Raw genomic sequence first — 23305 nt, 5'->3', positions numbered from 1 at the left:
CTCGTACTTTGCAATAATTTTTTCTATGGCAATCTAAATCCTAGAGCTGTGAAAAAAAAAAAAAACGATGGTCTGTTTAAGGAACCAACTGTAATGGAGTGCCTTTGATCACTGTGTTTATGCCATTTTGAGAAGAAAAAAAAAACATGCGGAAACATGAATGCCTTGATTTATAATCCTTAAAACCTATTAAGATTGGAATATATATATATATATTTAAAAAATAAATAACAGATAAATCAGAATGTAACCCAAAACTGACACTAGATGTTTTCTAAGAGTAAATTTGGTGATACCACTGATCACTCCTGAATAGGCAAATTCGCAATAATTTTTTGCTTCCCGTTAGCCATGAAATATCGGAAATTCAATTCTTCACCTAAGTTTTGAAATATCGAAACTTCAAACAAAGTGCAAGAGTTCAGAATGTTGGCAAATACAAAATTATAGCGTTTTGGCATCAAGTTGAGATTGGCGCATTGAAACATAATTTTTGTTCTTGCCAGCACAAACATGATCCTCTGCATTGAAGCTGACCTGAGAACCCTCTGCAACGACTCCTAGGGTTGAGTGTGCTGATTCTCTTTGTTCCTGAGAGATGGAACATTCCTTTGCCACTTTTATTAGTGTCACTGGTGCCAGGAATCTAGCAATCCCTCTGACACTGCACTTGAGAGTTCAGCACTTTTAGTGCTTAAGGGACTGAGCATCTCTCTAGTACTGTAACTGCTATTCACATCAAGTTAACAAAATACATAGCACAAACACAGTTAATATTGCAAACTTTGAAAGAAATGTTTAAAATATAGCCATGTGAAATATGCAAATAACACAAAATAAGTACAAATTTGAGCATTCCATATGTAGCTTAATGGATAATGCAAAAATTACTCTTTCTAATTATGAGTTGCTAATCTTTCTTAATCTGGATGGAGTTAGTGAACGAGCTAGGTGTGGGTTAGAAACTATACAAAATCAAGTCCTGTGCTTAAACGCCCACTACTCCTGGCAGCAGCAGTGACTATGGTACACATCAGCCCCAATACATACAATATAAAACAAAGCAAAAGAGTTACTTGCTCACTATCCCAAATCCCTGTGGACATTTAAATAACTGGAGGCTTTTTAGTATCACTCAAAAATACCCTTCTTTATCTCATAAGAGATTTTTACCTGTTAGCTGAAGACAGGAAGGTGAATTTGTAGTGTAGGATTATTCACCTAAGAGGTTTGCCTTAACGTGGCAGGTGAGTTTATAGTAGGCACAGTGCACAAGTAACTTTTTTTCTTTTGTATGTATTGGTTAGAAACCAATTTGCCACAGAAAATTTAAAGCAAACATCTGCAGATATATTGCTGGTTGGTTTGTTAATGGAAAGTTGATTTATGACCATTAAGGAATTACCGGGATCTGAAACGCTCCATAGGCTTTGGTTAGGTAAGGACTTCCGGCTGCCATCTCCAGCACTCGACGTTCAGTGAGTGTCCTCTCGGAGGCTTCAGTGAGAAGGTCTTTCTTTCTCACTATTTTCAAAGCCACCACCTTCTTCGTTGTTTTATCCGATGCCAGGAAGACCTGAATGACACATAAATAAAAAGGCTTTCAGAATGTTGTGTCAATTCTTGTGTGATAACATATCTATTAGCATGATGTATTTAAAGGAAAACTGACACAAATGTTTTAAATGTAGCAAGCTATATTTACCTTAAAGGACACTATAGGCACCCTGACCAGTTCAGCTCATTGAAGTGATTTGGGTGCATAGTTCCAGGCTCCTTGACCCTGTAAAGGTAATTATTGCAGTCTTTAATAAACTACGATAATTACCTTTGAGGGTAAACTCCAACTCTAGTGGTTTTCTACCAAACAGCCACTAGAGGGACTTCCGGGTTATTAGGTGACATTTGGTCGCCTAACTGACGCTGGACGCCCACACGCTATGCATGAGGACATCCAGTGTCATGTTAAACCCCCTTTGGTACTAATACTAATGCAAACATGGCCATTGCCGTGCATACGCATTAGGTCTTCCCTGCCGGATGACGTCAGCAGGGGAGGAGCAGAGGCAAACCCAAACCAGCGCCGACAGGGCTTTAACTCCTTCTGCAGCACGGGGGTGAGGGCTGTGAGGCAGGGGGAAGCTATGGTGCCAGGAAAACAACTTTGATTTCCTGTCACTTTAGTTTCCCTTTAAGAAACCTACGGTGTCGTTATTATATTACAGACATATCTTGTAAAATACATTACTATTTTGTTTTTTAGCCTTTCTCCTTTAAACTATCTTTAATATGCCCTATGATCTCATTACACCTAACTTGATCAAAAACACACCAGAGTAGCTGTGCACAAATCCAATCCCTGCCCTGTTAATATACTGAAGTCTGTACCAGATATGGCTGATTGAAGCTAATGTATCAGATAGATTGTGATAAAAGCATATTCATTCACAGTGTTTAGCATTCTAATGGTATATCTAAACCATTGGCACCACTTATAATTTATAGCAGCGATGGCGAACCTATGGCAGGCGTGCCACAGATGGCACGCTGAGCCCTCTCTGTGGGCATGCTACCATAGATCACTGCTAGGGTGCCCAGCAGTGTATTCACCGCGAGGCACTGCCTTATGGGCGGCACTGCCTTATGTTCTGGGGGACCCAAGAGCTGGCCGGCTGGCCACCTTTGGGCCCCCCCATGAGGCGGGCGGCAGCTTCTATTGCGCAGCAACCTCGCGCTGCTTAGTGATGCCGGGAGCCAGAATATGATGTCAGACCACTCACAAATCCACTCACTCTTTACTTGCTAAGGTGCTTCTCCAGCCTTTTAACAATACATACACTCATAGAAGGGCACTCACTGGTCTTCTTAATTTGCAAACTTTATTCACCAATTGTAGAGAAAAAGATGAAAAAAACTGTGTATAAAAGGCGCTTATAAAATATTGAAAATAGTGTAGATGCTACAACACTCTTGTGTGTGTCCCTCACACCCACCTCAAATTGTAGAAACTAGAAGAAAGGTAGAAAAGCCAGAGGCAGTTCACCTATATGAGTGGAGCATACAGTGATAATAATGGATACCTACCCTATAACAAGGGTCGTCTAGTCCTGATATTGTTGCAGTATCACTTTAAATTCAGCGTATATATACATAGAAAGAAAAACATATACAGGGAAATAATAGTGCAAATCTGTTTGGTAATTAACCGTTGTGCAGTGATCAAAACAGAATGCTAACTCACATTTTTTAGAGCCTAAGATGGGATTGGCTCAAATCACTTGCGCTTCAGTACCGTCTGGTGGTACTTGTCCCCTTTTTTTGAAGCGTTGGTGGAATCCCTCAGAGATAAGAGATACAAAGAAAACGTAATAGGAGATAATATAGTGTAGTAACTTAGGTTATAAAGGTGAGTATACTGTATCTTTAAATAGGTGCTCACCTTATTCAGAGCCAGGTACTCGGCTCTGAGTTTACCAGCTTGAGTGTCAATGAGGGAGACACTTTCCCTTCTTGGAGCAGGTTTGGTGAAGATCAGAGGAGACTTGAATTAAAAATAAAAATGTATTTTGCCAGCAGGCAGTAAAATACAAACAAATAAAATAGAATAAAAAAATGTCCCATAAATATCCTTCACTTCCGAGATGCGTTTCACCCTACTTGAGGGCTTTCTCAATCGGTGTTCTCAAGTAGGGTGAAACGCATCTCGGAAGTGAAGGATATTTATGGGACATTTTTTTATTCTATTTTATTTGTTTGTATTTTACTGCCTGCTGGCAAAATACATTTTTATTTTTAATTCAAGTCTCCTCTGATCTTCACCAAACCTGCTCCAAGAAGGGAAAGTGTCTCCCTCATTGACACTCAAGCTGGTAAACTCAGAGCCGAGTACCTGGCTCTGAATAAGGTGAGCACCTATTTAAAGATACAGTATACTCACCTTTATAACCTAAGTTACTACACTATATTATCTCCTATTACGTTTTCTTTGTATCTCTTATCTCTGAGGGATTCCACCAACGCTTCAAAAAAAGGGGACAAGTACCACCAGACGGTACTAAAGCGCAAGTGATTTGAGCCTATCCCATCTTAGGCTCTAAAAAATGTGAGTTAGCATTCTGTTTTGATCACTGCACAACGGTTAATTACCATACAGATTTGCACTATTATTTCCCTGTATATGTTTTTCTTTCTATGTATATATACGCTGAATTTAAAGTGATACTGCAACAATATCAGGACTAGACGACCCTTGTTATAGGGTAGGTATCCATTATTATCACTGTATGCTCCACTCATATAGGTGAACTGCCTCTGGCTTTTCTACCTTTATTCACCAATTGATGTGGAAACAATCAATTAATTGATTATCTTGCGTATCTGCCCCCTGCCAAATTAAGAAGTAATGCGTGCACGCTCCAGACACAGACACAGGTTTCGGGTTAATGAAAAACTTGAGGAATGTTTATTCTGAGGGGACAGCATGCCCCTTATAAAGCAAAATGACATCATATGCATTGTCAGAGATAACATGGAATAATACATCAATAATTGGAGGTCTCCCCCAGATTCCAGCGCCATCTTGTTAATAAGGGTGTTAGTCGATGTCAAGGGGAAACTCCCTAGCTGCCATTTTAGGTAAATCACATATAAAGTTGAATAATGCTGATTGTAGTTATGCTGAGTAAATAGGCATTTTACTAACATAAATTGGGTTAATATTTTTGTCCACAACACCAATGTTCAGTAACTTTACAGTATCATCAACGTTTCAGTCCTAGTCCGGATGAGGACCGAAACTTTGATGGTATGGTAAAGTTACCGAAAATTGGTGAATAAAGTTTGCAAATTAAGAAGACCAGTGAGTGCACTACTTTGAGTGTGTATATATATATACAGAGGCGGCTCTCTAATTAGGCGGTTTAGGCGGCCGCCTAAGGCCTCGCGCTGGCGTGGGCCTCGCGGCCGCCTAAACCGCCTGTTGGCAGAGTGTGTCAGGTCCTCGGTCAGTGACCGAGGACCTGACACCAGGAGGGGGCCCGGCGGCTTGCCCGGTATGCCGCCGGGTGCGAGGCCCCTCCTGGCTGCCCGGCCACCATCGCAGACACTGGTCTGCAGCTCCGCAGTGTGCAGAGCTGCAGACCATGTGACTCGCGAGAATTGGCCAATCAGAGCGTTGCCCCGGGTTACCACGGCAACGCTCTGAAATCTTGCGAGACTACTCGGTCTGCAGCTCTGCAGAGATGCAGACCGAGAGCAGTGGCCACCGGACCACCAGGGAGCCCACTGGACCACCAGGGAAATCAAGGTAGGCTCTCCCTCCCCATCACCCCCCAACACACTCAGCCTCACCCCCCCAGTCACCATCACCATACTCAGCCTTACCCCCAGCCTCACCATCCCCCCACCACCACCCTCAGCCTCACCACCATCACCCCCACCACCCTCAGCCTCACCACCCCTAGCCCCCACCACCCTCACCATCACCCACCACCCCCACCACCCTCAGCATCACCCCCCTCAGCCTCACCCCCTACCATCCTCAGCCTCACCACCCCTAGCCCCCACCACCCTCACCATCACCCCCACCACCCCTAGCCCCCACCACCCTCACCACTACCCCCACCACCCTCAGCCTCACCCCCACCACCCTCAGCCTCACCACCCCTAGCCCCCACCACCCTCACCATCACCCCCCACCACCCCTAGCCCCCACCACCCTCACCACTACCCCCACCACCCTCAGCATCACCCCCCTCAGCCTCACCCCCCACCACCATCAGCCTCACCTCCCACCACCCTCAGCCTCACTACCCCTAGCCACCACCACCCTCAGCCTCACCCCCACCACCCTCAGCATCACCCCCCTCACCATCACCCCCCCACCACCCTCAGCCTCACTACCCCTAGCCCCCACCACCCTCAGCCTCACCCCCCCCCACCCTCACCATCACCCCCCACCACCCTCAGCCTCACCACCCCTAGCCCCCACCACCCTCACCATCACCCCCCACCACCCCTAGCCCCCACCACCCTCACCACTACCCCCAGCACCCTCAGCATCACCCCCCTCAGCCTCACCCCCCACCACCATCAGCCTCACCTCCCACCACCCTCAGCCTCACTACCCCTAGCCACCACCACCCTCAGCCTCACCCCCCACCACCCTCACCATCACCCCCCTCACCATCACCCCCCACCACCCCTAGCCCCCACCACCCTCAGCATCACCCCACTCAGCCTCACCCCCACCACCTTCAGCATCACCCCCCTCACCACTACCCCACCACCCTCAGCATCACCCCCCTCAGTCTAACCCCCAGCCCCCCTCAGCCTCACCCCCCACCACCCTCAGCCTCACTACCCCTAGCCCCCACCACCCCCAGCCTCACCACCACCCTCACCATCACCCCCCACCACCCCTAGCCCCCACCACCCTCAGCATCACCCCACTCAGCCTCACTCCCACCACCCTCAGCATCACCCCCCTCACCATCACCCCCCACCACCCTCAGCCTCACTACCCCTAGCCCCCACCACCCTCAGCCTCACCCCCCCCACCACCCTCACCATCACCCCCCACCACCCTCAGCCTCACCCCCCCAGCCCCCACCACCCTCACCACCACCCTCAGTCTCACCCCCAGCCCCCCTCAGTCTCACCCTCAGCCCCCCTCAGCCTCGCCCCCCACCCCCCCTCAGCATCATCCCCCTCAGCCTCACCCTCACCCCCTCTCTATCACCCCACCACCCTCAGCATCACCCCTCACCACCCACCACCCTCAGCATCACCCCCCACCACCCTCAGCATCACCTCCCCCCACCACCCTCACCCCCCACCACCCTCAGCCTCACCACCCCCCACCACCCTCACCCCCCACCACCCTCACCACCCTCAGCCTCACCACCCCCCACCACCCTCACCACCCCCCACCACCCTCACCCTCACCACCCCCCACCACCCTCACCACCCCCCACCACCCTCACCCCCACCACCCTCACCATCACCCCCCACCACCCTCAGCATCACCCCCCACCACCCTCAGCATCACCCCCCACCACCCTCAGCATCACCCCCACCACCCTCACCATCACCCCCACCACCCTCACCATCACCCCCACCACCCTCACCATCACCCCCACCACCCTCACCATCACCCCCCACCACCCTCAGCATCACCCCCCACCACCCTCAGCATCACCCCCCACCACCCTCAGCATCACCCCCACCACCCTCACCAACACCCCCCACCACCCTCAGCATCACCCCCCACCACCCTCAGCATCACCCCCCACCACCCTCAGCATCACCCCCCACCCTCACCATCACCCCCACCACCCTCAGCATCACCCCCCACCACCCTCAGCATCACCCCTCACCACCCACACAGCACCTACACACATACAGCACCCACACACATACACAGCACCAACACACATTCAGCACCCACAGACATACACAGCACCTACACACATACAGCACCCACAGACATACACAGCACCTACACATATACAGCACCCACAGACATACACAGCACCTACACACATACAGCACCCACAGACATACACAGCACCTACATACATACAGCACACATACTGTCACGGTAATATACCCCAACACGCAGGAATAGTTCATAGTCAAGAGACAAGAAACAGTATTCGTCTTACCGGACCTTAGAATGGCCGGACTAAGACGAGAGAAAGACAGAGTCAGAACAAGCCGAGGTCAAGGGAACTGAGAGACAGCGTAACGTAGAACAAGCCGAGGACTGGTACACAAAGGACAAACAGCGGATAAGCAAGCAAGGATAAAGAGAGAGCGGAGTCAGGAACAAAGCCAAGGTCAAGCACCAAAAAACCAACTGAACGAAACAAGCACTAAAGGGAACTGGACAGAAACCACGATAGGGCAAGGAGCAAGGGGAAACAGGTGAGTATAAAAACCCTAAGGTTCACTTTGATTGGCTCCTGTCATATCCACGCCCCCAAAACGTGAGTGAATGGGGAATGTGGCCTGACAGGGGCCAATGGGAGACTGATTCTAATTTAGTCTCCCACTGTCCCTTTAAGAGCGCGCCCGAGACGCGCGGCGCGCTCTTAGTGTCGGGCGGGACATGTGACCGCTTCTCGCGGTCACTGCCCGCCTGACTGATCCCATCGTTGGCTGAGCCGCGCGCGGCTCGTGCAGGAGCAGGACCGCGCGCGGCGAGAAGGGAGGACCCCGGCCGGCCCCTGGAGAGGGTAAGTACCGCTACAGTACCCCCCCCTGAAGACACGCCCACCGGGCGGGGAGGAGCAGGCCTGGCAGGAAAACGAGCATGGAAAGAACGCACCAGGCGAGGAGCGTGAACAGCGTCAGCGGAAATCCAACTGCGTTCCTCAGGCCCATAGCCCTTCCAATGTACCAGATATTGGAGGCGACCCCGAAGCAAGCGAGAGTCAATTACAGCCGCCACTTCAAACTCCTCATGGCCCTCCACCGAAACCGGAGGAGGAGGGGAAACATGCCGAGTAAAACGGTTGCACAGGAGGGGTTTTAACAAGGAGGTATGAAACACGTTAGGAATGCGTAGATTTTTTGGAAGATCCAATGCATACGAGACAGGATTAACCACATGCAAGATACGAAAAGGACCAATAAAACGAGGGGCCAACTTCATAGAAGGCACACGAAGACGAATATTGCGAGTAGAAAGCCAAACCCGGTCTCCCACCGCATAGGATGGAGCCGCCCTGCGATGCTTGTCAGCGTGAACCTTCTGGCGAGCAGCTGAGGCTACCAAAGAACACTGAACCTGCTCCCAAGTATTACGTAGACTAGCCAAATGTTCGTCCAGAGCTGGCATGCCCTGTAAGGAGAATGCAGCTGGAAGAACCACGGGATGCCGGCCATAAACAACGTAAAAAGGGCTGTTACCGGAGGATTCATGAGCAGCATTATTACGAGCAAACTCAGCCCAAGGAAGCAGGTCAGCCCAATTGTTCTGATGGTGGGACACGAAACAGCGAAGATACTGCTCCAGAGATTGGTTGGCACGTTCAGCAGCTCCATTAGACTGGGGGTGGTAGGCTGAAGAAAACGAGAGGGAGATACCCATCTCTGCACAAAACGCTCTCCAGAATCTGGAAATAAACTGGCTACCCCTATCGGACACGATCGAAGTGGGAATACCATGCAACCGAAACACCTCCCCGGCAAAGATAGAGGCAAGTTCCTTGGATGATGGCAATTTGACAAGAGACACAAAATGAGCCATTTTAGAAAAACGATCCACAATCATCAGGATGACCGTTTTACCATTAGAGGGAGGTAATTCAACAATAAAATCCATGGATATATTGGACCATGGCCTCTCGGGTATGGGCAACGGATGCAACAACCCACAAGGAACTCTGTGGGAGGACTTCATACTGGCACAAGTGCTACAGGCATTAACGTAATCGGTGACGTCCTTGCGCAAGGAAGCCCACCAGAAATATCTAGAAACTGCTGAGACCGTCTTAGAAATACCAGGGTGTCCAGCAGTTCTAGTGTCATGATATAATGACAAGATGTCTCGTCTCTCTGGTATATCAACGAATAACTTATCAGCAGGCCTCTCCTCAGGAGCCAAGTTTTGTTTAGCCTGAATAGTCTGTAAGAGAGAAGACGAGATAGAAAGAACAGTAGTCGCTATTATTCTGTCAGGCGGAATGACAGGGGTAACATCGACCTCGAGTTTGTCAGTAGTCTCGAATTGTCTGGACAGAGCGTCAGCTTTAGTATTACGATCACCCGGTCTGTAAGTGATTATGTAATTAAAACGAGACAAAAACAGAGACCACCTGGCCTGCCTAGAAGACAATCTTTTTGCTTCACTAAGGTATGAGAGGTTTTTGTGATCCGTTAAAATGAGGATAGGATCCCTGGTACCCTCTAGCAGATGTCTCCATTCCTTGAGCGCCAAAATGATAGCAAGGAGTTCACGATTGCCTACATCATAATTCCTCTCTGCTTTGGACATCTGTCTGGAAAAGAAGCCACAAGGGTGTAACGGCTTTTCAGGTGAATCTCTTTGAGACAAGATAGCACCTACCCCTATCTCAGAAGCATCAACCTCAAGAATAAAGGGCAGTGAAGGGACAGGATGCTGTAAAACAGGAGCAGAGGCAAATGTAGCTTTCAAGAATTCAAAGGCCTCGAGTGCTTCTGGTTTCCAGACATGAGTATTACCATCCTTCTTGGTCATTCTGGTTATAGGCGCTACAATGGCAGAAAACCCTTTAATAAAACGCCTATAATAATTAGAGAACCCCAGAAAACGCTGAATAGCTTTCAAACCCTGGGGCAGAGGCCATTCCATAATGGCAGACAGTTTCTTGGGATCCATACGAAACCCCTTGGCAGAGATTATATAACCCAAGAATTGGACTTCAGATTGATCAAATGAACATTTTTCGAGTTTGCAATAGAGACCGTTAACCAGAAGAGTTCTCAACACTACTTTAACATGCATGTGATGAGTCTGTAAATCATTAGAATAAATTAATATGTCGTCCAAGTATACTATAACGAATGTATGTATAAATTGACGTAGGACATCATTAATAAATTCTTGAAAAACTGCTGGGGCGTTACAAAGACCAAAGGGCATCACAGTGTACTCGTAGTGGCCACTCCTGGTATTGAAAGCAGTCTTCCACTCGTGATCCTTTTTGATACGTATGAGGTTGTAAGCACCCCTAAGGTCCAATTTAGTAAAAACTGTGGCCTGTTTAAGCCTATCAAAAAGTTCTGTGATCAAAGGTATGGGGTACGCATTTTTGACGGGGATTTTATTAAGGCCCCTATAGTCAATACAAGGCCTTAATTCGCCATCTTTCTTAGACACAAAGAAGAACCCAGCCCCTGCCGGGGAAGAGGATCTTCTTATAAATCCCTTCTCTAGAGATTCCTTGATATATTCCTCCATAACCAGATTCTCCTGAGGAGATAAGGGATATATTCTCCCTTTGGGAGGCATTGTACCAGGTAATAAATTAATAGCACAATCGTAAGGCCTGTGAGGTGGCAATCTTTCAGCCTCCCTTTTATCAAAAACAGATTTAAGAGACAGGTACTGAGAGGGTATGACCGTAGGCACGGGAGGAATATGAGTAGAATTCAAAGGGGTGACTTTAACAATACAAGACTCTTGGCAAGAATCACTCCAAGAAACTATTTGTCCTGACTCCCAATCAATGGTGGGATTATGAGTACGTAACCAAGGATACCCTAACACGAGGTGAGAGGAAGGAGAAGTAATGATCTGAAACCGAATGGTCTCAGAGTGTAACACCCCTGTAGACATATGTAGGGGAACAGTCTCATGAGTGATAATAGGAGAGCATAAAGGTCTACCATCTATGGCCTCAACGGCCAAGGGTGTCTCCTTCTCTCTGGTGGGTATGTTATTCTCCTTGACAAAACTGGAATCAATAAAGTTTTCGGCCGCTCCGGAATCAACCAGGGCTAGTATATTCCCTGCTATGCAGTTACTATCAAGGTGCAGGGAAACAGGAAGAAGTAATTTATTAAGAGGCAAATGTGAGGACTGTGATGTCACACCCAAGGCCAGTCCTTTATACGGTCTTAGGTGCGATAGTTTCCCGGACGCACGGGACATTCTTGTCTCATATGACCCCTCCTTTCTCCTATAAATTTTTCAGCATCGGTAAGTTTAGCAACCCCTAACTGCATAGGTTCCTCCTCAGAACCTTTAGATCCCTCGGGAGTCTCAGCTCTAGGGGAGTTAAAGGGAACAACATGTCTATTTCTGGACCTGGTATATAACCTGTCACGGATCCTGTTATCTATATCGATAAGATAGTCAATCAGGTCCTCCAGGGGTATAGGGAGGTCCTTAGCTGCTACCTCATCTAAGATAGTATCAGACAGACCTTCCATAAAGGCAGTAGTAAGGCCATCTGTTGACCTAAACCTGCGGGGTCCATGGACCTATCGTAATGTCACGGTAATATACCCCAACACGCAGGAATAGTTCATAGTCAAGAGACAAGAAACAGTATTCGTCTTACCGGACCTTAGAATGGCCGGACTAGGACGAGAGAAAGACAGAGTCAGAACAAGCCGAGGTCAAGGGAACTGAGAGACAGCGTAACGTAGAACAAGCCGAGGACTGGTACACAAAGGACAAACAGCGGATAAGCAAGCAAGGATAAAGAGAGAGCGGAGTCAGGAACAAAGCCAAAGTCAAGCACCAAAAAACCAACTGAACGAAACAAGCACTAAAGGGAACTGGACAGAAACCACGATAGGGCAAGGAGCAAGGGGAAACAGGTGAGTATAAAAACCCTAAGGTTCACTTTGATTGGCTCCTGTCATATCCACGCCCCCAAAACGTGAGTGAATGGGGAATGTGGCCTGACAGGGGCCAATGGGAGACTGATTCTAATTTAGTCTCCCACTGTCCCTTTAAGAGCGCGCCCGAGACGCGCGGCGCGCTCTTAGTGTCGGGCGGGACATGTGACCGCTTCTCGCGGTCACTGCCCGCCTGACTGATCCCATCGTTGGCTGAGCCGCGCGCGGCTCGTGCAGGAGCAGGACCGCGCGCGGCGAGAAGGGAGGACCCCGGCCGGCCCCTGGAGAGGGTAAGTACCGCTACACATACATACACACATACAGCAGACATACAGCACCCACAGACATACACAGCACATACAGCTACCACACACATACACATCACCCACACACATACACAGCACCAACACACATACAGCACCCACACACACAGCACCCTCACAAACACACAGCACCCTCACACACATTACACAAACAGCACCCTCACACTCACACAGCACACTACCAGTACCCTCACACACAAACAGCACCCTCACACACAGTACATTTACAGCACCCTCACAAGCACGCACACACAAACACCCTCACCCACATAGTACACTAAAAGCACCCTCACACACACATCACACTAACAGCACCCTCACACAGCACACACACAGCTTTGTGTGTGTGTGTGTGTATATATGTGTATATATATATACATACATACATACATACATATATATATATATATATATATATATATATATACGCCGCGTGTGCTTGTGCTTTAGGGTGCACACCCTAATGCAATAGGCTGCGCACGCCTATGTATATATTATTATTTTTTTACCACACACGGAGAGTATTGCTGTAATTGAACAGAATATTTTTATTATAGTAGCGCACATCAGCTTTAGAAAATACACAGCAAAAATACAAATATCAGCACAAACAATAGCACAAACAAAAAGAGAATCCAGTGCATTGGTTCTTAACAGAGACCCAAATGTTACAAATGATACAGTATTAGCTGGGTGACCCATTGTACAATCACATAATTAACACAGTAACTTCCTGTGTATTGTAGTATGTAAGGAAGTATACTCTATAAAGCTTTATTAAATCTTCAAAATGTGAAAATATCCTCTATTGCACTTCTATTTATTCAATCCATAAAACATAAGCATAGTAAATGTTTTCTTAAGTAGAAATTATTCAGTTTCCATAACAATAGACTGTGATACAGTTTCCATTGACATTTAGTAGAAATGTATCTCTCTCGCTATCCTACTGTATCTTTGAGAATGTCCATCATTCCTATCAGGTCATGTGACCAGGAAGTAGCAATTGTAGTGACAGTTGGAGTGGATTAAACTCGCCATAATTACAGTGAAAAATCACAACAAACACTATCAATTTCCAGTACTACTAACTAAATGACAATTAAATATCCAACAGAGGAACATGTAAGAAATATGGAATATGGAATTTATTCACCAAAGAGTATGTTGATGTCAATTGAGAAGGCAATATTATTTGGGTTAAAATGGGTGAAGGCCTACTTTAAGCTAATTTTTATAATTCTTCCCATTACATACTGTTTAGGGAATTAACCCTCATCTACCTATTGTTCCTGTGTCACTGTGTAATTGTCTCATTTATTGTACATTTCCCCCCCTTTCATAATATTGTAAAGCAATGCAGAATTAGTTGGCGCTAAATAAATGCCAATAATAATAATAATAATAATAACCTTGTTTGGTTTTTAATACTGTGCACTGCCCATAGAACTAATCTTAAAATAAAGTAGAGACAAAATGGGAAGGTGGGACCTCCCACTTGAAAAGTGGGGGGAGGCAGGTTTCACTGAGATTACAACCGATTAAAAAATCATTCTTAAATAGAAGATATTTTAAATACAATTTTATTAGAAAAATTGTTAAAGGATTTATACCAAGTAATAATGGATGAAAAAATGTGCTAAAATAAAAATGTGTAACAAAAAACAAACAATAAATGAAAGAAAGGGGGCCAGGTCTGGTCTTAATTATACCAGTGCTAGTCTAATTTGTAACGTTACACAGGGTTATGCCCGTATTACTCACCTAACCCTATCTAAACAACAGAATAGGTTTTATAACCTATCTCTGAATCTAATTTTTCAATAAATTTTCTCATTGATGCTAAAATAAATTGACATAAAGTTCAATCTTACAGGGGAGCAAACAGAATATATTAATGTATTTTCAAGTTAAAACCAGCAATAGATGGAACTAAGTGACCACAATCAGAGACAAATCACATGTTTAAGCTTTTGAATATAAATCTTTAAATGATTTGATAAGGGTGTACATCCTATAACCAATTATTGAGAATTATATTAATCAATAATGTGTTACATCACCCCTAAAAATTCAGTTTCTTTTGTAAAAAATATATCTGCTGTGTAAATGGATATTTCACAAATTGCGTACCTTTCCATAGCCACCTTTGCCAAGCAGTCGGTGGAATGTAAATCTCTCCAGCGAAAGAGATGAATCCAAAGATGGACCTGGATCTTCTGGAGAGTCGCTGATTTCTTCATTAATTTCCTCTTCACTCGCGCGTTGTTTTCCTTCTTCATCGTTAGGTTCTTCTTTCTTCCTTTTCTTCACCTGCAGCTCTTTCCTGATGTCACTGTCCTTGTTGTCTTCTTTTTGTTGTGTTCTTCCTCTGCTCTCTATGTCTTCAGCGGTCCTCTTCTTCGTCTTCTTACCATCCATGTTTGAGTTTGATGGTTTTAATCCACGAATTGTCGAATAAAAATTGTGCCAACTGTCACCAATCAAAATCGCTCTCAAAAGGTTTGAAGTGAAGTGGCAGGTGCATGAGCCAAGTTCTATGTCATGAGTTCTAAAGTGCTCTGATTGGTCAGAAACTGCATCGTGTTGTTTATTTTGTTTATTTTTAAATCCCAATGATTATTATTTTTATTTTTTATTCATCTTTTATAATAAATAATTCATATTTCTTAAAACTCTTTGTAAATGTATAATTTCAAATATATTTTAGGTTTATTGTTTAGCTTCTCATCTATGCCATTTGTGCAGAGCTGGCAGTAAATATGTCCACCTCACTAGAGATCTACATGTCCATTTTCTTACTCGGTGTCTGAGTGCGGCACACTAGGCCTTGTTACTGCACCAGGTTGTGTGCGTGCATCCTTTTGACATCTATATTTAATCTGTACAATTGCTGCTCACTTAATTAGGAAATTGTATAGAGGTTTAATATGTACTTAAAAAGGACCTTGTCACCCACGCATTTTGTGAATGAAAGCTCCATTTTGAGTACTCGCTTTGTGTCCGACAGTCTCTTTGGTTATTACTGACCGATGCAGTATATCAGTTCATTCTGATTTGCGGCAGTGCATTTAGGTAACGTATTGCCCCACACAAAGTCCTCTATGCTGTTAGCATGTAGCAAATTACCACTTATAGGTATCAGCAATTTAGGGCAAAAAAAGGCAATTAATGCCCTAAAAAAATTATCTTTTGTTTTTTTCTTGTTTTAGGTAAAGGGGCACCCTGAGCACCAATACTATTGCAGCTTAATATAGTGGTTTTGGTGCCTTGGTGCTCTCTTTGTATGGTGACAAGTATAACCATTGCCATTTATGAGAAAAAGTTGTGTTTATGTTTGTCAATCAGTGTGCCTCTAGTGACTGTTAATCGCACTGCGTTTAGAGGCATTTCCATGTAAAAACGTGTAAAGTTTTCTTTGTTTGACATCATGATGATGTCAAACGCAGTCAAGTCTCTCCATAGAGAAATGCCTTAATGCATCTCTATGAAAATAATCCCATTGCCAATTGCCATGCATGCACAGTAGGATCCTCAATGCTTTTCTATTGAGGGGTGTCCTGAATGTAAAAACCAATAGGAACATTTTAATGTTAAAAGTACTATATGTAATCATAAATGCTGCCTGAGCCACTATTTATTAGAGATTATGAATGAGGCAAAATATAGTATGCAGGATCTGGACGCCTTACCTGACAGTCCAGCTTAGTGCTAGCATTGGCACATGCCCCTTATCATTATAAATACTGGCCCCACAGGCAGGGGATTTCAGTAAATGGATTGTCTTGCTGGCCCTAATCCTAACTTGAACCCTAATCTTTTCAAATAGTGTTTTATTATTATTTTTTTTGTAAAGAAAATAACGGTAAAAAAGTGAAAACAATTCATCCATCCACAAATATATATATATAGTTAATGTTAGGGCCACCCAGAACTCCTTGCGGTAGTAATATCACTGCAAATTTGTGATTTCTATGGGAAAAGCAAGTCTTATGGCTTGACTGGTGTGCAGATTTATGTTTAACATTTAACACAATGTTAAACAAAAATCTGCACACCAGTCACACAGACTTCAGGTGGAAGGGGTTTTCAATCACAATTTTCTCCCCACCATAACCTTTTTGGTTTTTGCTATATATATATATATATACACATATAAGAAAATAGGACCTTAAGCCCTTAATGACAGATGACGGACCGGGTCCGTCATGCTGGGGAAGCACTTAACGCCAGATAACGGACCTGCGGGTTTAACGCTGTTGCTGGGTGCCTGTGAGTCAGGGGCAGACCAGCAACAGCAAATCGCGATGTCCCAGTCCACGTTATCACAATGCTGCTGGGATATCAGATCCGCTTCCCTCCACCTCTTGTGGGTTTTTGAAGTGGAGAGAGACAGATCGTTGTTACATTGTGTCCCTGAAGTTAATTAATTTGTTTGAAGAGGTTCCAAATCCGCTTTACCCTGTTCATTTAAAAAAAAAAATAATTAACCCTTTTCCTGCTGATTGATCACTGCCAGCAGTGATCAAAATACAGATCACAGTACTTTACTGTGATTTATTTTGTATTTATTTTTTACCCTCAGGGGTTAAATTAGATTTTTTAGTAACCTTAAGGAGTTAAATTTTAATATTTAATTTTATTAATTTGTCATTTAGTTAGTTGAGGTGGGTCTGAATTTAGTGATAAGCTGATAAGAAGAAAAAAAAAGTAAAAATAAATAAATTAAAGTTTAGTTATTTAGTTAAAGTTTATTCCCTTAATCCATAATGCTTAGGAAGTATAGTACCGAGGAGGCTTATGCCGACCAACACTGCCTCCGAGAGTGACGCAGGGAGTGATGCAGGGGACAGGGACTGTGTGTCAGATACTGCTGGACCATCAGGAGAAATCGCCGATTCCCCTAATGCTAAAAAAAATGGCGCAGATTACTGGGTACCCCCTATTAATTTTTCACCAGACATCCCAGAGTTCACTGCCAATCCTGCCAAGCTGACCTGTCTGGTTATAATGCGCTGGATTGTATGCAGCTGTTCTTGGGAGATGAGATTTTTGGGAAGATAGTCACGTAGACTAATCCGTACGCTGAGCAGTATCTGGCACACAATCAAGAGTCTCTTATCGCAAGGAAAGAGAGTTGGAAGCCAACCAGTGTGCCAGAATTGAAACAGTTCTGGGCACTGACAATGCCAATGGGAATAATTAAAAAGCCCACAATTAGAATGTATTGGTCTAAAAACCCCATTTGCAATACCCCCATTTTTCCCCTTACAATAAGTAGTAGGGACAGATATAAAGACATGCTGTGATTTATGCACTTTAGTGACAATTCCCCCCCAAAAAGTCATCCACAGTATGATTTTCCATATAAAAACACCCTCTAATTGCCCACTTTAACAAAAAAATTGCCATTATTTATAACTCAAAAAATATATATCTCTATTGATTAATCCCTCGTGAAGTTTAGGAGGAAGACTGGGGTTTAAACCATACATCCCATCCAAAAGATCCCAATATTGGATACTATTTTATAAACTGTGTGAAAGTGGCAGTGGCTATGTGTACACCTTCCGTGTATACAAAAGAAGGGATAGCCACCTCAATCCCCCAGGTTGCCCATATATAGTAGGGACAAGTGGGAAAATTGTCTGGGACCTAATAATGCCATTACTAAACAAGGGATATCACTTGTATATTAATAATTTTTATAATAGTATCCCACTTCTAAAAATGCTGCTTTGAGACTGTGACTTGTGGCACTATTCGGAAGAGTCGCACAGGTTTCCCAAAGGCTCTAGAAGAAAAAATAAATAAAGGGGGGAAAGAGCAGCTCTCTGCCAGAATGAACTGTGATAAAAGGAGGTGTTCATCCTAACGCAGGGTCGCATCTCGTGGCAGAGAGGAAATTAAACGTGTGCCAGTCTGCATAACACATTACAATCAGCCTATAGGGGAGTTGACCTATCCGGTCAACTGATGCAGCCGTATTTTATCATGCGAAAGACCAGGGCATAGTATAAAAAAGTGGGCATATATATAATGCAGACGGCAATCTACAATACCTTTGTAATTTTTAAAAAGGCAAATGCTGAGCTGAAATGCACGTTTCTATAATTTCAGTTTCAGCTCATTTCTGGGTTGCTTGAGTGCCACAGAGCCTAGCAGTGGAGCCTAGCAGAAGAATGAAGACAGGTCACTTCTGCTTCAGGATTCTATCAAGCCCCAGAATGAAATCCCCCCCGAAAAGGTGCAGGGTGTGTTACAAGAGGGGCGTAATAGCTGAGACCATATATTACTGCCCTGATTACCCCTTTCAGCCCGGCCAATGCATTCGCCACTGTTTTAAAATTAACCACACCCAGGCCGAATAAGTAGACCGGTTTTGGGGTGTGATTTTAGTCATCTGTTTGGTTACCGAATGTTGGCTTTGTCTCCCGTTTATCCTGTCTTCTCTGATCCTTGACCTCGGCTTGTCCTATCGTTGTTCCGTTTTTCTTTACTCCTTTGACCTCTGCTTGTAACTTGACTATTCTCTGCTTGTATAGCCCGGCCATTCTAAGGACTGTTATTACAAGTTTCTCTCTCTGTGGTCTGTCTGTGTTTTGGTTCCGGGATCCGTGACAGCGTTGCCAGGAAGCAGATAACTGGGTACTACCCCCTGAAAAGTTTACTCCAAACATTCCCCCTTTCACAGCAAGTAGCATGCACTTGTTCATAATTTGAATTGATGAACTGCTTATATTTAAAAAATAGGTGTGGTCTTTGAGAGGTAATTTTCAATCATGAGCTGCTAAAATGAGACTTAGGCCCAGCATCCACTTTTGAAAAATATGAAACTGGTGTGTCTCAAATGTGCCCCTTCAAAATCCACATATCCCTGAAAAAGGTACACATGGGGGTATTGTTGTACTAAGACGACATAGCTGAGCAACATAAAAGGTGTTATACTGCCGTAGCACACATAAGGATTGCTAAATATATAGTAACATCTCGAAGTGTGTGTCAAAAAGGCAGAAAAAATGCTAATTGCTATTAGGCTTGCTACAAACTAGCAAGAAAATTATCCTACGCTAAAAATGTAATACGTATGTAGAAATTGCGAAAAAAAATTTTTTACCACAAACTTTGACATGTATTGGTGAAAAATTGGGGGCATATCAAGGCACAATATGCACCATATGAGATACCCTGGAGTGTCTACTTTTACAAATGGTAGGCCTTTGTGGGGGGCTTTGAACAATCAAACTGCTATAATACCCCAAATTGAAGCATAGACCCATCACATCTGTCTCTCAAAACTCTCTACTGTAAATACTGAAATGGACAGGTCTCCTATATGGCACAGTAGCATCACGAAATAGTGTCAAAGATATACAATGGGGGTATCGTTGTACTCAGCAGATGTACCTGAACACAAAATATAACATTTTGTACAGGAATAGCACACATAAACTTTACAAAATGCACATGAGAAGATCTTTGTTATAAGTTTGAGTGTCAAAAACCAAAACAAAAATCACAATTTAATTCCAATATTTAGCAGAAATTGGGGGTGAAATGTCTACGTAAAAATTGGCAAAATAACCTTAGGTAAATAGCCTGTGATTGAAGTTTATATAAATATATAATTTTGTGTGGCCATTTTGTTTTCTTTTATGGCAATTAAGCGTACAAGACAAACATACCAAATTCTAAAATTGCTCCACATTAAAAGTTTATTTTACTTCTTGTGTTTTGTGACCTGTAACTATCAAAAAACCTTAAATAAATTTATTTATTTTTTATTACTTTCCTTAACCTGCACTAATTATGCATACATTTTTATTGCAAAAACTGTAAAAAACAAACAAAAATGTTTTCCCTTTTTTTTTTGTACTTTTTTCATATAATAAATAAGCATTTATATATGTATATGTTACATCAAATTAAAGACCCCTTTGTCCTTTAAAAAAAGTATATAATGTGTTGCTGCAATAAATTAGTAAAATGCAAATTGCAGTTGAACGCAAACAACAATAAAATGCAAAAATTGCTTGTCATTAAGTGCAAGACAAGCTTTTGAAACTGTGTCCTTTAAAAACAAACATGAAACATAAGCATCAACCTATAGAAAATACAGTTATACTAATAATATACACATTATTAAATAGCTACAAATCTAACGGCCCACCGAGAAGAGTATAACAAATATTATATTTACACTTTAATCTCCAGAAATCTCAGCATTCCCCTTCGGTAAGGCACCCATCTCCTTTACAGATACCTAATCCTAAAATTAATCCTCAACCTAATTCTAAACATAAACCTAATATTTATCCTAATCCTAGTCCCTAATCCTACTCTAATCCTAAACAGAGTGTAAAATGTTGTCATCTTTTGGCTGTTTTCAGTATGATAGACTGATAGATTCCTGTTACACTGAAAATTGCACACTCAATACATTGCAATTGATGTTGAGCAACAAGGAAAGCCCAGCACAGATTATAATAGCATTGGGACATGCAAGGAGACACTCCTCCAGGGTCTGTTTAGATTCTGGGGGTCTCCCAAGCACCAGCTGCGCAATTGCTCAATCACAGTGTTCTCAATAGATTTAAATGGCTGTATGCAGAGCTGATTCTCACTAATTGTGGTCCAGCTGACAGAGTGGAGCCCCAGGTATTGAATGATACCTGAATCTCTCTGTTGTGATCACTGATTTAACCCGACACACTACATTACTTTATTTAAATCTCCATTCAAAAGGCTGTATGCCACACTGACTTTAGCGCTTCATACGGCTTATCTGTGTCCACTAAAACTGGCTCCAGCTGACAGAGGGGAGCCCAGATATGGACAGGTACCTGGGACTCCCTGGTGTGAGCAGGACTTTAACCCTGCTCACACCACATTTTATTAACAGGAATTTAAAACCCCATTAAAATGCATGTATGCAGCGCTCACTATGAGATCAGAGACCAGAGCATTGGTCAGTCAGGATCCACTAATTATAGCCTCAGGTATCAAGTGATAAAAACATACAAAAATGTTTGTATTTGCTTTTGTATTACACAGCCATGTTACAGTGCTGCCGGCCACCTCATGTGTTCCCTATTAAGGGTTGATAAGAGATTTAGAGAAATACCCCTCTCTGTCTCATTAGAGATTTTGCCTTTTAGCTTAAAGCTGCAAGGTGAATTGTTAGTGTAGGACTCACCTGAGTGGTTTTACCTTGTTGTGGCAGATTAGCTTTCACTTTAATGGCCATTAAAGTGATAATAAAAAAACACTAGTTATGTAAATGTGCATAGGGATTTGGGATAGTGTGCAAGGACCTTTTGTTTTTGGTCTTTATCCCAGGTATCAAATAATACTTGGGTTCTCAATTACCAGCAGAGTAATGGTCCGTGCTGGTATAATATCGCATGATGTGATTATTCCACCACGAGTCCTTAAGGGAAGGACAACCATGACAAAATAAACCCGTCGTTAAGGAGTTAAACACTGGTACAGAGTTTGAATTACCTTTAAGCTTTAAATAAAAAAATATTTTGAATGGAAACCTATAAATAGGAATTTTGTAGTGATCTAATATGTTTTCCTGACATTAAATATTTTAAATGTGACAGATGGACACAGACAAATTGATACAGAGATACGCTCCTAAAAATACACACTGGCACACACACAGACTGACACACATGCACAGATATACTGACACACATACACAGAAGCACAAACTGACACACACAGACATGGACACTAGGACACTGCAACACGTGCAATACATACACTGACACACAGACACAACTCTCACACGTACACCTTGGTTCACCTTTCAAATGTCTTCTCTGTGGTCCGGTGAGCCTCCCAGCAGCCCTGCCTCCCTCTTTTTCATGGTGGGAACTACCTGTGGTTCCAGTACAGCCAGGATGGGCTCCATGGCTCTTGCAAGAAAGACATGTGCTGGCAGGCCCCATGACCTGCTGAAGCCCTGGTGCATTTGCTTGGGAGTAAGAAGGTTTGCACTTTGTTTTGTAAAGCTCACCATATTTACCTTATGGATTTCCACAAGGAAGGACAAGCCAGTTTATGGAATAATCACTTTATAATTGAAAAAGCCAAGTTCTTAATTAAACCATAAGCAACCTCTTTTATAATGGATGATCTTAAGTAGGATGTATTTTGGAATGAATAGGTGTTCTGTTTTAATATATAACTCGTAATATCATACCTTCTTTTAGCCTTAAAGTTCTGAGCTGGTAGAGATATTTTTTTTGTTTCTATATTTCAATGATGGCCCTTTATCACTATGGAAGGTTCTGTACATGTAAAATTCTGTACACTATGTTATTATTGCACTGCAAACGGCTGTTAAAGGGATAATATTAAGTCTGCTTTTACCAATTAGATCATGGTATATATGTTTAAATTTCAACCCTCCGATGATTTACTTTTTAATAAGTGACTATCATTACTCAAGTATATTACGTGTAACAGTGAGATATATTACAATGTATTTGATATTTAAGATCTTTAATGACAACCCAGGCATGAGCGTTAATGATGCTGATGCGGTCATAAGCTCTCCATGTTGATGTTTTAAAGTATTAAAGCAATTGTGCAGCTCAGGAGTAGCTGTACTGGAGGAATCTGCTCCTTCTAAC

This window comes from Pelobates fuscus, chromosome 2, assembly GCF_036172605.1.
Source record: "Pelobates fuscus isolate aPelFus1 chromosome 2, aPelFus1.pri, whole genome shotgun sequence".
In the NCBI taxonomy this organism is placed as follows: domain Eukaryota; kingdom Metazoa; phylum Chordata; class Amphibia; order Anura; family Pelobatidae; genus Pelobates; species Pelobates fuscus.
The sequence above is the reverse complement of the archived record's forward strand: the minus strand, read 5'-3'. Positions refer to the sequence as shown.